This window comes from Pseudonaja textilis, unplaced genomic scaffold (genome assembly GCF_049901715.1).
Source record: "Pseudonaja textilis isolate UNSWEBS1 unplaced genomic scaffold, rPseTex1.2 PTEXSCF143, whole genome shotgun sequence".
NCBI classification, from domain to species: domain Eukaryota; kingdom Metazoa; phylum Chordata; class Lepidosauria; order Squamata; family Elapidae; genus Pseudonaja; species Pseudonaja textilis.
Window position 1 is genome coordinate 1 of NW_028262860.1, and position 11,151 is coordinate 11,151.

Genomic DNA, 11,151 nt, shown 5'->3' on the forward strand with positions numbered 1-11,151 from the left:
CAACCCTCTTACTTCAACCTTCACCCCCCGCTCCTCCCCCTCAGCCCTACCCGATGTATCCCGCCACAACTTCCCTGGTCAACGTGGTGCCGAAACTCAGCACAACCGGACGGGATTTACTCCAGGTGAGCTGCGCTCCCTTCCTGGCTCGTCCCGCCAACTGTCCCTCCCCCCCTTTTCGGCAGGAGGAGGGAGGAAGGGGCGGGACGGTGTGCGTGTGCGGGTGTGTGTCCCCCGCGGTTTCAGTTGGAGCGAACAGTCACTTCCCGTTTGGAACGGGCCTCCCCTTGAGGAAAATCACCCGTCCTTTCCCCAGGGGTCCCGTTTGGGCGCTAGTTAGGATGGAGCATGCCCCACACGGACGCTGCTGGGAGGTGGAAGGAACCGGCCCAAAACACTGCCATGGTTCTCCTTCCCCATTTTGGCTTGGCCAGAACCTGTTGAAGTGCAACCCGGTTCACCGCATCTCGGCCGAGGACGCCCTCCAGCATCCGTACTTCACCGACTTCTGCCCGCCGTGACGGGAGATCCAGGACGACAGCGAGCTCTCGTCGAGGGGTGGGGAACCCCCGTCCTTCCCTCTTTCCTTCCCCAACCTTTCCCGGAACGGGGAGGGGAACAAACGGCCCGGATCCAAATTCGTCATCCCCTCTTTTTTTTTTCTCCAAGTTGTGAATATCCGTCAATTCGACATAAAACGTCGCTCGATTCCTTCTCTCTCTCGTGAGGTTGTTGTGGTTTTTTCGGTCCTCGCTTGGGGGATTTTCCTTCGGTCCTCGCCAACCCCTCCCCACACGGTCCCGAATGGTAGAAGCGGCGGTGGAGGGAGGGCAAGCATCCCTCTATCGGGCCTCCCTCTCTCACGGATGTCGCCGGCAACCGGTACGCAGAGGTTCGGCCGAACCGTTGCTGTGATTTCCCACCCCCCGTTCCATCCGGTTCGCCAAACCAGTAGTTGCGACGATGGGCTCTCCCTTCCCTGTAGTCTCCCCTCTTCCTCCCCATTTTGGGCGAAAAACGGGCCTACCAGAAGGTTCCGGAAAGTTGGTTTCGGGCCTCCGGACCTCGGGGAAAGCCGAAACAACCTCTCGCGCCGCCGCCGTGATGCAGGTAAACCGACTAAGCTGCATCCACCCAGAACCCAGGCGGAGAAACGGTAGCTCGATTTTTTGGACCCTCCCCTCCCCATTTCTCCGCCCCCTCCAGCCCCACCGAAAAGTCCGACCCGGCTATTTTGCCCCAAAAAGGTCCTCTTAATGACCAGAGGTCGATTTTCAGGAGTCGTCCCGCCGCAGCTTCGTCTTTGCTCCTGCGGCAGTCCCCGGAGGAGCCCTTGAGCTACGCGAGGTGACGATATTCCCACTCTTGGAGCCGACTGGGAGGAGGGTTATGTCCTTGGATGGAGGACGGGGTGTGCGGAGTTCTCTTTAGCAGGCGAACCCCTCGATCCCGCCTAGAGGGCCGGGACGAGATAGCCCTCCCCCCCCCCACGGGGTATCCCACGAAGCCGTCCGAGGGGCCGCGCGATGGATGTCGGATACTCCGCGGGCAGGGGGGAGAAAGAAAGGAGCGTGGGAAGTGTGGGCAGGTGGGCGGGATTCCTCCCCCCACTCCGCCCGTGGCTTCGGCCTGCCCTTCCCCACCTCCCGCTTTCCCTCCGGAAGCCAAGGAAGGGGAGCCCACCCGAGGAGAGTGGGAGGAGACCGCTACTTCCGCGGAGGTGGCAGCGTCCACAACGTATGGGGGGAGAAATCCACGTCCTCCTGGTGGAGGTGAGATGCCAAATCGAAGCGTTGGGGTGGAAGAAAAATGAGGCCGATGAGAGGGACGCCAGGGTTGAAAAATGGGGAAAAAGGGCGTCGGCGAGGGTGTTCCAGAGCACGGGCAGAGCGCGTCTCTCTAAGACGACCCCCACAGAGGCCCCCCCTCCCCACATTCTCCAAACCGCCCCTACCAGGTTGTCGCCGTTGCTGTGGCGAGTTTCCTTCCTGACCTAATAATAGCTGGAGAGTTAGCTCCTCAGTGGCCGAGGGAGGGGTGAGGAGGGAGACGGTGCCAGGTTTTTCCGAGGCGGGGTTGGGCGGGAGGAAGAAGGGGGGGGTCCTTTGGCCCTCCCTCTGGCTGGCGTCCCCAGTCCCGCCCTTGCCCTGCGAACCGGGCGATGAGATGGACGCCGGGGTTGAAAAATGGGAAAAAGGCGTCGGCGAGGGTGTTCCAGAGCACGTGCAGAGCGCGTCTCTCTAAGGCGACCCCTGCGGAGAGTTCCCCCTCCCACATTCTCCAAACCTCCCCTACCAGGTTGTCGCCGTTGTTGTGGCGAGCTTCCTTCCTGGCCTAATAATAGCTGGAGAGTTAGCTCCTCAGTGGCCGAGGGAGGGGTGAGGAGGGAGACGGTGCCAGGTTTTTCTGGGCGGGGTTGGGCGGGAGGAAGAAGAGGAGGAGGGGAGGCCCTTTGGCCCCTCCCTCTGGATGGCCTCCCCAGCCCGACCCTCTCCCTGCCAACCCTCCGAGAGCCGCGGAGTGCCGTGCCCCCTGCGGACGTCGGCACCCAGCGTCTCCTTCTCCATCCCCACTCCCGCCGGTTGCTACTCGCTTTGGACAGATCGTCAACAATCTTCCGGAAACTTCCGGACGCTTAGGGCATCAACGGTGGACGAGGAGCGGCCCCTCCCATCGGGAGTAGAAGAGGGGGAAAAGGGGGCGGGAAATGATGGGCTCCGTCCGTTGGTTTCCGGGCCTGGTGAGGATGTGTCGGTGTAGAACCCTGGCCTTCCTTGTCAGCACCGAGGGTGGAACGCAGTTAACCAGGAAGGAAGGAAAGAAGGAAGGAAGGAAGGAAAGAGAAAGAGACAGGAAGGAAGGAAGGAAGGAAGGAAGGAAAGAGAGACAGGAAGGAAGGGAAGGAAGGAAGGAAAAAGATACAGGGAGGAAGGAAAGAGAGGAAGGAAGGAAGGAAGGAAGGAAGGAAGGAAGGAAGGAGAGAGACAGGAAGGAAAGAAGGAAGGAAGGGAAAAAAGAGACAGGAAGGAAGAAAGGAAGGAAGGAAAGAGGAAGGAAAGAAGGAAGAAGGAAGGAAGGAAGGAAGGAAGGAAGGAAAAAAGAAAGATAGGAAGGGAGGAAGGGAGGAAGGAAGGAAAGAGAGACAGGAAGGAAGGAAGGAAGGGAAGGAAGGAAGGAAAAAGAGAAACAGGAGGAATGAAAGAGGAAGGAAGGAAGGAAGGAAGGAAGGAAGGAAGGAAAAAGAGAGACAGGGAGGAAGGAAAGAGAGGAAGGAAGGAAGAGAGAGAGACAGGAAGGAAGAAGGAAGGAAGGAAGGGAAAAAAGAGACAGGAAGGAAGAAAGGAAGGAAAGAGGCGAAGGAAGGAAGGAAGGAAGGAAAAAAGAAAGATAGGAAGGGAGGAAGGAAGGAAGGAAAGAGAGACAGGAAGGAAGGAAGGGAAGGAAGGAAGGAAAAAGAGACAGGGAGGAAGGAAAGAGGAAGGAAGGGAAGGAAGGAAGGAAAAAGAGAGACAGGGAGGAAGGAAAGAGAGGAAGGAAGGAAGGAGAGAGACAAGAAGGAAGGAAGGAAGGAAAAAAGAGAGACAGGAAGGAAGGAAGGAAGGAAGGAAGGAAGGAAGGAAGAGAGACGAAGGAAGGAAGGAAGGAGGAAGGAAGGAACGAAAAAAGAGAGACGGAGGAAGGAAAGAGGAAGGAAGGAAGGAGAGAGGCAGGAAGGAAAGAAGGAAGAGAAGAGGACGAAGGAAGGAAGGAAGGAAGGAAGAAAGGAAGGAAGGAAGGAAAGAGAGACGGAAGGAAGGAAGGAAGGAAAATAGAGACAGGAAGGAAGGAAGGAAAGAGAGCGACAGGAAGGAAGGACGGAAGGAAGGAAGGAAGGAAGGAAGGAAGGAAGGAAGGAAGGAAGGAAGGAAAAAGAGACAGGAAGGAAGGAAGGGAAGGAAGGAAGGAAGGAAGGAAAAAGAAAGATAGGAAGGGAGGAAGGAAGGAAAGAGACAGGAAGGAAGGAAGGGAAGGAAGGAAGGAAAAAGAGAAACGGAGGAATGAAAGAGGAAGGAAGGAAGGAAGGAAGGAAGGAAAAAGAGAGACAGGGAGGAAGGAAAGAGAGGAAGGAAGGAAGGAGAGAGACAGGAAGGAAAGAAGGAAGGAAGGAAGGAAAAAAAAGAGACAGGAAGGAAGAAAGGAAGGAAGGAAAGAGACGAAGGAAGGAAGGAAGGAAGGAAAAAGAAAGATAGGAAGGGAGGAAGGAAGGAAGGAAAGAGAGACAGGAAGGAAGGGAAGGAAGGAAGAAAAAGAGAGACAGGGAGGAAGGAAAGAGAGGAAGGAAAGAAGGAAGGGAAGGAAGGAAGGAAAAAGAGAGACAGGAGGAAGGAAAGAGAGGAAGGAAGGAAGGAGAGAGACAAGAAGGAAGGAAGGAAGGAAGGGAAAAAAGAGACAGGAAGGAAGGAAGGAAGGAAGGAAGGAAAGAGAGACGAAGGAAGGAAGGAAGGGAAGGAAGGAAGGAAAAAGAGAGACAGGGAGGAAGGAAGAGAGGAAGGAAGGAAGGAGAGAGACAGGAAGGAAAGAAGGAAAGAGAGGACGAAGGAAGGAAGGAAGGAAGGAAGGAAGGAAGGAAGGAGAGACGAAGGAAGGAAGGAAGGAAGGAAGGAAAATAGAGACAGGAAGGAAGGAAGGAGAGAGAGACAGGAAGGAAGGAAGGAAGGAAGGAAGGAAGGAAGGAAAAGAGACAGGAAGGGAGGAAGGAAGGAAAGAGAGACAGGAAGGAAGGAAGGGAAGGAAGGAAGGAAAAAGAGAGAGGGAGGAAGCAAAAGAGGAAGGAAGGAAGGAAGGAAGGAAGGAAGGAGAGAGACAAGGAAGGAAGGAAGGAAGGAAAGAGAGAGACGAAGGAAAGGAAGGAAGGAAGGAAGAAAGGAAGGAAGGAAGAAAGGAAGGAAGGAAAAGAGGAAGGAAGGAAGGAAAGAGAGTGACAGGAAGGAAGGAAGGAATGAAGGAAAGGAAAAAAAGAAAAGAAAAAGAAAGGGAAAGGAAGTAAAGAAAAGAAAGAAAAGAAAGAGAAAGAAAGAAAGGGAAAGGAAGAAAAGAAAAGAAAGAAAAAGAGAAAGGGAAGAAAAGAAAAAGAAAGAGAAAGAAAAAAAAGAAAGAAAAAAGAAAGAAAAAGGAAAGAGAAAGAAAGATAAAAGAAAAAGAGTGAAAGAAAGTAGAGATAGAAACAAAGAAAAAGAAAGAGTGAGAGAAAAAAAAGGAAAGGAAAGAAAAAGAAAGAAGAAAGAAAGCGGAAAGAAAGAAAAAGAGCAAGAGAAAGAAAAAGAAAGAAAGAGAAAAAAAGAAAGAAAGAAAAGGAAAAAAGAAAGAAATTAAAAGATAGGAGGAAAGAAAGAAAGAAAAGAAAGAGTGAGAGAAAGAAAGAAAGAAAAGAGCGAAAGAAAAAGAAAGAAATAGAAAGAAAGAAAAAACGAAAAGAAAAAGAAAGGAGAAAGAAAGAAAGAAAAAAGAAAGAACGGAAGAGAAAGAAAGAGAGAAAGAGTGAGGGAAAGAAAGAAAGAAAAAGAGAGTGAAAGAGTGACAGAAAGGAAGAAGAAATTAAACAGAGAGAAAGAAAAAGAGAAAGAAAGAAAAAGAAAGAAAGAAAGAAAAAGCAAGATTGAGAGAAAGAAAAAGAGAAAGAAAGAATGAAAGAGAAAGGGTGAAAGGAAGAAAGGAACAGAGAGAGAAAAAAAGAAAACAAAAAAAGAATGAAAGCAAGAAAAAAGAAAAGAGAAAGAAAAGAAAGAAGAAAGAAAAAAAAGGAAGAAAGAAAGAAAGCAAGAAAAAAAAACCTGGAAGGGGACCCTGGAGGTCATCTAGTCCAACCCTCCGGTCCAAGACAGAGGTCCCTCCAGAGGGGGGAAGGAGGGGGCTCCTCTCCTCCCTGCCCCTTTCTCTGCTGACACTTCGCCCTTCAGGGAAACTCCCCTCCCTCCCATGGAATAGGCGAGGTTGGGACAGGGGACCCGAGGTCATCCAGCCCAACCCTCCTGAGGAAATCAGAGAGCCGGAAGGCACCCCTGGAGGTCATCCAGCCCTACCGTCTGCTTAGGCAGGAGGCCCTTATGGAATCGGAGAGCTGGAAGGGATCCCTGAGGGTCATCTAGCCCGACCCCTGCCCATTTAGGACCTTAGAGAACCATGGAATAACAGAGCCGGACCTCCGAGATCCCCAGAGGTCATCCAGCGATGAGTCTAATAATTCTCTAAGGGTCTCCTGCTTGGATTGGGGCTGGACTAGATGACCTCCGAGGTCCCTTCTGACTCGATGAGTCTAATAATTCTCTAAGGGTCTCCTGCTTGGATTGGGGGCTGGACTAGATGACCTCCGAGGTCCCTTCTGACTCGATGAGTCTAATAATTCTCTAAGGGTCTCCTGCTTGGATTGGGGCTGGACTAGATGACCTCCGAGGTCCCTTCTGACTCGATGAGTCTAATAATTCTCTAAGGGTCTCCTGCTTGGATTGGGGGCTGGACTAGATGACCTCCGAGGTCCCTTCTGACTCGATGAGTCTAATAATTCTCTAAGGGTGTCCTGCTTGGATTGGGGCTGGACTAGATGACCTCCGAGGTCCCTTCTGACTCGATGAGTCTAATAATTCTCTAAGGGTCTCCTGCTTGGATTGGGGGCTGGACTAGATGACCTCCGAGGTCCCTTCTGACTCGATGAGTCTAATAATTCTCTAAGGGTCTCCCTGCTTGGATTGGGGGCTGGACTAGATGACCTCCGAGGTCCCTTCTGACCCGATGAGTCTAATAATTCTCTAAGGGTGTGCTGCTTGGATTGGGGGCTGGACTAGATGACTTGGTTGGGGCTGGACGAGGTCCCTTCTGACGTACTGACTCGATGAGTCTAATAATTTCTCTAAGGGTCTCCTGCTTGGATTGGGGCTGGACTAGATGACCTCCGAGGTCCCTTCTGACTCGATGAGTCTAATAATTCTCTAAGGGACTCCTCCTGCTTGGATTAAGGGGGGCTTGGGACTAGATGACCTCCGAGGTCCCTTCTGACTTCGATGAGTCTAATAATTCTCTAAGGGTCTCCTGCTTGGATTGGGGCTGCTTGGATTGGGGGCTGGACTAGATGACCTCCGAGGTCCCTTCTGACTCGAGTGAGTCTAATAATTCTCTAAGGGTCTCCTGCTTGGATTGCTGGTTTGGATTGGGGGCTGGACTAGATGACCTCCGAGGTCCCTTCTGACTCGATGAGTCTAATAATTCTCTAAGGGTCTCCTGCTTGGATTGGGGCTGGACTAGATGACCTCCAGGTCCCTTCTGACTCGATGAGTCTAATAATTCTCTAAGGGTCTCCTGCTTGGATTGGGGGCTGGACTAGATGACCTCCGAGGTCCCTTCTGACTCGATGAGTCTAATAATTCTCTAAGGGTCTCCTGCTTGGATTGGGGCTGGACTAGATGACCTCCGAGGTCCCTTCTGACTCGATGAGTCTAATAATTCTCTAAGGGTCTCCTGCTTGGATTGGGGCTGGACTAGATGACCTCCCGAGGTCCCTTCTGACTCGATGAGTCTAATAATTCTCTAAGGGTCTCCTGCTTGGATTGGGGCTGGACTAGATGACCTCCGAGGTCCCTTCTGACTCGATGAGTCTAATAATTCTCTAAGGGTCTCCTGCTTGGATTGGGGGCTGGACTAGATGACCTCCGAGGTCCCTTCTGACTCGATGAGTCTAATAATTCTCTAAGGGTCTCCTGCTTGGATTGGGGGCTGGACTAGATGACCTCCGAGGTCCCTTCTGACTCGATGAGTCTAATAATTCTCTAAGGGTCTCCTGCTTGGATTGGGGCTGGACTAGATGACCTCCGAGGTCCCTTCTGACTCGATGAGTCTAATAATTCTCTAAGGGTCTCCTGCTTGGATTGGGGGCTAGATGGACTAGATGACCTCCGAGGTCCCTTCTGACCTCGAGGTCCCTTCTGAGTCTAATAATTCTCTAAGGGTCTCCTGCTTGGATTGGGGGCTGGACTAGATGACCTCCCGAGGTCCCTTCTGACTCGATGAGTCTAATAATTCTCTAAGGGTCTCCCTGCTTGGATTGGGGGCTGGACTAGATGACCTCCGAGGTCCCTTCTGACTCGATGAGTCTAATAATTCTCCTAAGGGTCTCCTGCTTGGATTGGGGCTGGACTAGATGACCTCCCGAAGGTTCCTTCTGACCCTCGATGAGTCTAATAATTCTCTAAGGGCTCGAGGTCCCTGCTTGGATTTCTAACATGGTTGGACTAGATGAGTTCCCTCTCTGAGGTCCCCCTCCCATTGTTTGCTTGATGGCCTGTGACCTCAGGCTCTCCTGCTTGAGGCTGGGGCGGGCGGTGGGGTTGGACTAGATGACCTCCGAGGTCCCCTTCCATTATTTTTACGATTTGGTAAGGGTTTCCTACTCTAGTGGAGAGGGTGGTCTAGATGACCTCCGAGATCACCCTTCCTTTATTTTTACGATTTGGTAAGGAGTTTCCTACTCGAGCGGAGAGGGTGGGGTTGGTCTAGATGACCTCCGAGGTCCCCCTTCCCTTATTTTTCTGATTTGGTAACGGGGTTTCCTACTCAATTTTGGGGAAGGGGTTGGACTGGGATGACCTCGAGGTCCCTCTCCCCAACCCTTGTTCTCCGTTTCTTTTCCCCCCCGGCATTCCCCTTTGCCAAACTTTGGAGGGTTCCGGAAGGCGTCTGCACACACCCAAAACCCCGCCTCACCCCTCCCTTTTTTTTTCCCCCTTTTGTCCTTTTCGCTCCCGGGAACTTCCTTCCTGCCAGACGGACGCCTCTCGAACCCGTCGCTCGCTTTGGCTCGAAAACCCCCGAGGATCGTTGTCGTCGGAGCATCCGAGCGCCGGGAAAACATGGAGGCCGCCTAGTCGGGTAAGCCTTCGGCGAGGGGAGGGGAGGGGAAAAGGCGCATGAGCGGCTCATTTTCTCCTCCCTCCGCTTCCTTTCTATCCTCGTCTCCTCGCTCGGAGACTTTTCCCAGACGAGCGTTGGTTTCGAAATGGCGTAGGCGGCAGGGTTGGTCTAGATGACCTACAGGGTCCCTCCTCCCTCCCTTCCAGTGATCTCTTAGTCTCCTCTCCACATTTGACTTCTTACGCCTTCGTCGGACTTGCTTCTAAAGAGAGCCGACTCCGCTGAAGACGGAACCAAAGCTTAGTCCCTCCCTCCCGCCCGTGAGACTTACTATCCTTAACGCTTACTCATTGAGTAAGCTTTGCCAGCCGGTGAACGACTCCATCGAGGGCGGGCGATGCTGTCTCACCCCGGTTTTTGTCTACCTTTAGCAAGAACCAGGCTGGGCTCTACTCCGCCTTCCTGAAGTCCCCGTAAATTAGATCTTAAACCATATTAATTCTTGTTTCCGGGGTCCCCTTTTCTCCCACCCTTTTTTTTGGGGGAGATGGGGGGACTCCCCATCAGCGCCTTTCCCAGCCCGGAAGAGGGGAAACCCCGACGTCTGCTAGCAGCTTGGCATTAACTTTCATCCCAAGTCGCCGTCAAGAAGCGAGGAAGCCGAATGTCAACTCATCAAACAAATGGCCCCCAAAAAGATGTTCCGGGGTGCCGAGATCCCAACGGCCGGTTCCTTCCGATCTCCGGGAGGTCCTCTAGCAGATCCCACTGATTTCAGATCCCGGTGGTTGATCGCCGTTCCGATTTTTATTCGTTAAGGTTTTCTCGACCCTTTTCCCGTTTTCCCTTCTCCTGTTTTGGGGACGGGCTTCTCTACATAGACAAAACAGGCCCAAAGTAAAAAAAAGAGTGAAGCCCTTCCGACTTCTCTCCCATCCGCTCGTCGCCTTCTCGCCGTTCTCTCCTGAAGGACGATGGGAGGCCTCTGACCCCCCTTCCCTCCCCTCCCCCTTTCTCTCCCTTCTCTCTTCTCAGTGAGGATTGTCATGGTCGGTAAAACAGGCAACGGGAAAAGCGCCACCGGCAACACCATTTTAGGGTGGGAAGCCTTTGTTGCCAAGGTGGACTCGGTATCCGTCACCGACACGTGTAAAAAAGCCACGTCTCTCCTGCCGGATGGGAGGAGCCTGGCTGTGATCGACACGCCGGGCTTTTTCGACACCAAACGCTCGGCGAAGACAACGCAGAATGAGGTTCAGAGATGCGTCTCCGTCTGCGCCCCGGGCCCTCACGTCATCCTCCAGGTCATCCGCCTGAGCCACTTTAGCCCCGAGGAGAAAGAGGTGGCCAAGATCATCCAGAGGATCTTCAGCCTAAAGTCCAAGGCCTACATGATCATCTTGTTCACCCGCAAGGAGGACTTGGAGGGCCGGAGCCTTCGTGTGAGGTCTTGTCCGAGGCGGGCGACAGCTTGGTGCCTCTGAGGAAGCAGATCGAGAGCTGCGGGAACCGCTGCCTGGCGTTCAACAACAAGGCCGTCGGGGAGGAGCGGGAGGCTCAGGTGGCGGAGCTGATCCAGATGGTGGATGCGCTCGTGCGGAGCAACGGGAGCGCCCGTATTACACCGAGGAGATGCTGGAGGCGGACAAGCGGAGAGTCCCCGGATGGTGGTGTACCATCCTGTGATCCCCGGATCGCTTGCGACGCCGACAGAGAAGCCCCACATCCACCCCCCGGGAGATGCCGTCCCAAAACTCCAACCCACCTCAAAACGGAGCCCGTGACTTCCTCTTCCTTCTCTTTCTCCTTCCTCCTCCTCCTCCTCGTCGTCTTCTCCTCCTTCTCCTTCTCTTTCCTCTGCCTTCTTTTTTTTTTTTTTTGCCTGAAGAGCTTTCGCTCCTCATCCGAGAAGCTTCCTCGGGTTCTGAGAAGCTTTCGGTGACGAGAAGCGAAACCTCTTCAGGGAAAAGGCCTCCCCAATTTTTAAAAAAATATTTTTCGGGTGGCTCTCTCTCTCTCTCTCTTCCTCCCTCCCTATCTCTCTGTCTCCGTCTCCTTTTATGTCTCTCTCTCTGTCTGTCTCCTTCCCTCCCTCTCTTTCTCTCTCTCTTTCTCTCTCTCTCTCTTCCTCCCTCCCTATCTCTCTGTCTCCGTCTCTCTTTCTGTCTCTCTCTCTCTGTCTGTCTCCTTCCCTCCCTCTCTTTCTCTCTCTCTTTCTCTCTCTCTCTCTCTCTGCCTCCCTATCTCTCTGTCTCCGTCCTCTTTCTTTCTCTG

The 11,151-nt window shown here is 52.9% G+C and overlaps 1 long non-coding RNA gene and 1 pseudogene across 2 annotated transcripts; both read left to right on the forward strand.

Annotated features, from left to right (window-relative positions):
* On the forward strand, positions 1-719 carry LOC148123752 (uncharacterized). Its single transcript, XR_015740549.1, has 2 exons — positions 1-125; positions 435-719. It is a non-coding gene; the product is annotated as an uncharacterized LOC148123752 (long non-coding RNA).
* A 7,999-nt stretch (positions 720-8,718) lies between these two features.
* On the forward strand, positions 8,719-10,692 carry LOC148123753 (GTPase IMAP family member 9-like; annotated as a pseudogene). The gene is made up of 2 exons (XR_015740548.1): positions 8,719-8,895; positions 9,913-10,692. The product of XR_015740548.1 is annotated as a GTPase IMAP family member 9-like (transcript).
* The last annotated feature ends 459 nt before the right edge of the window (positions 10,693-11,151 follow it).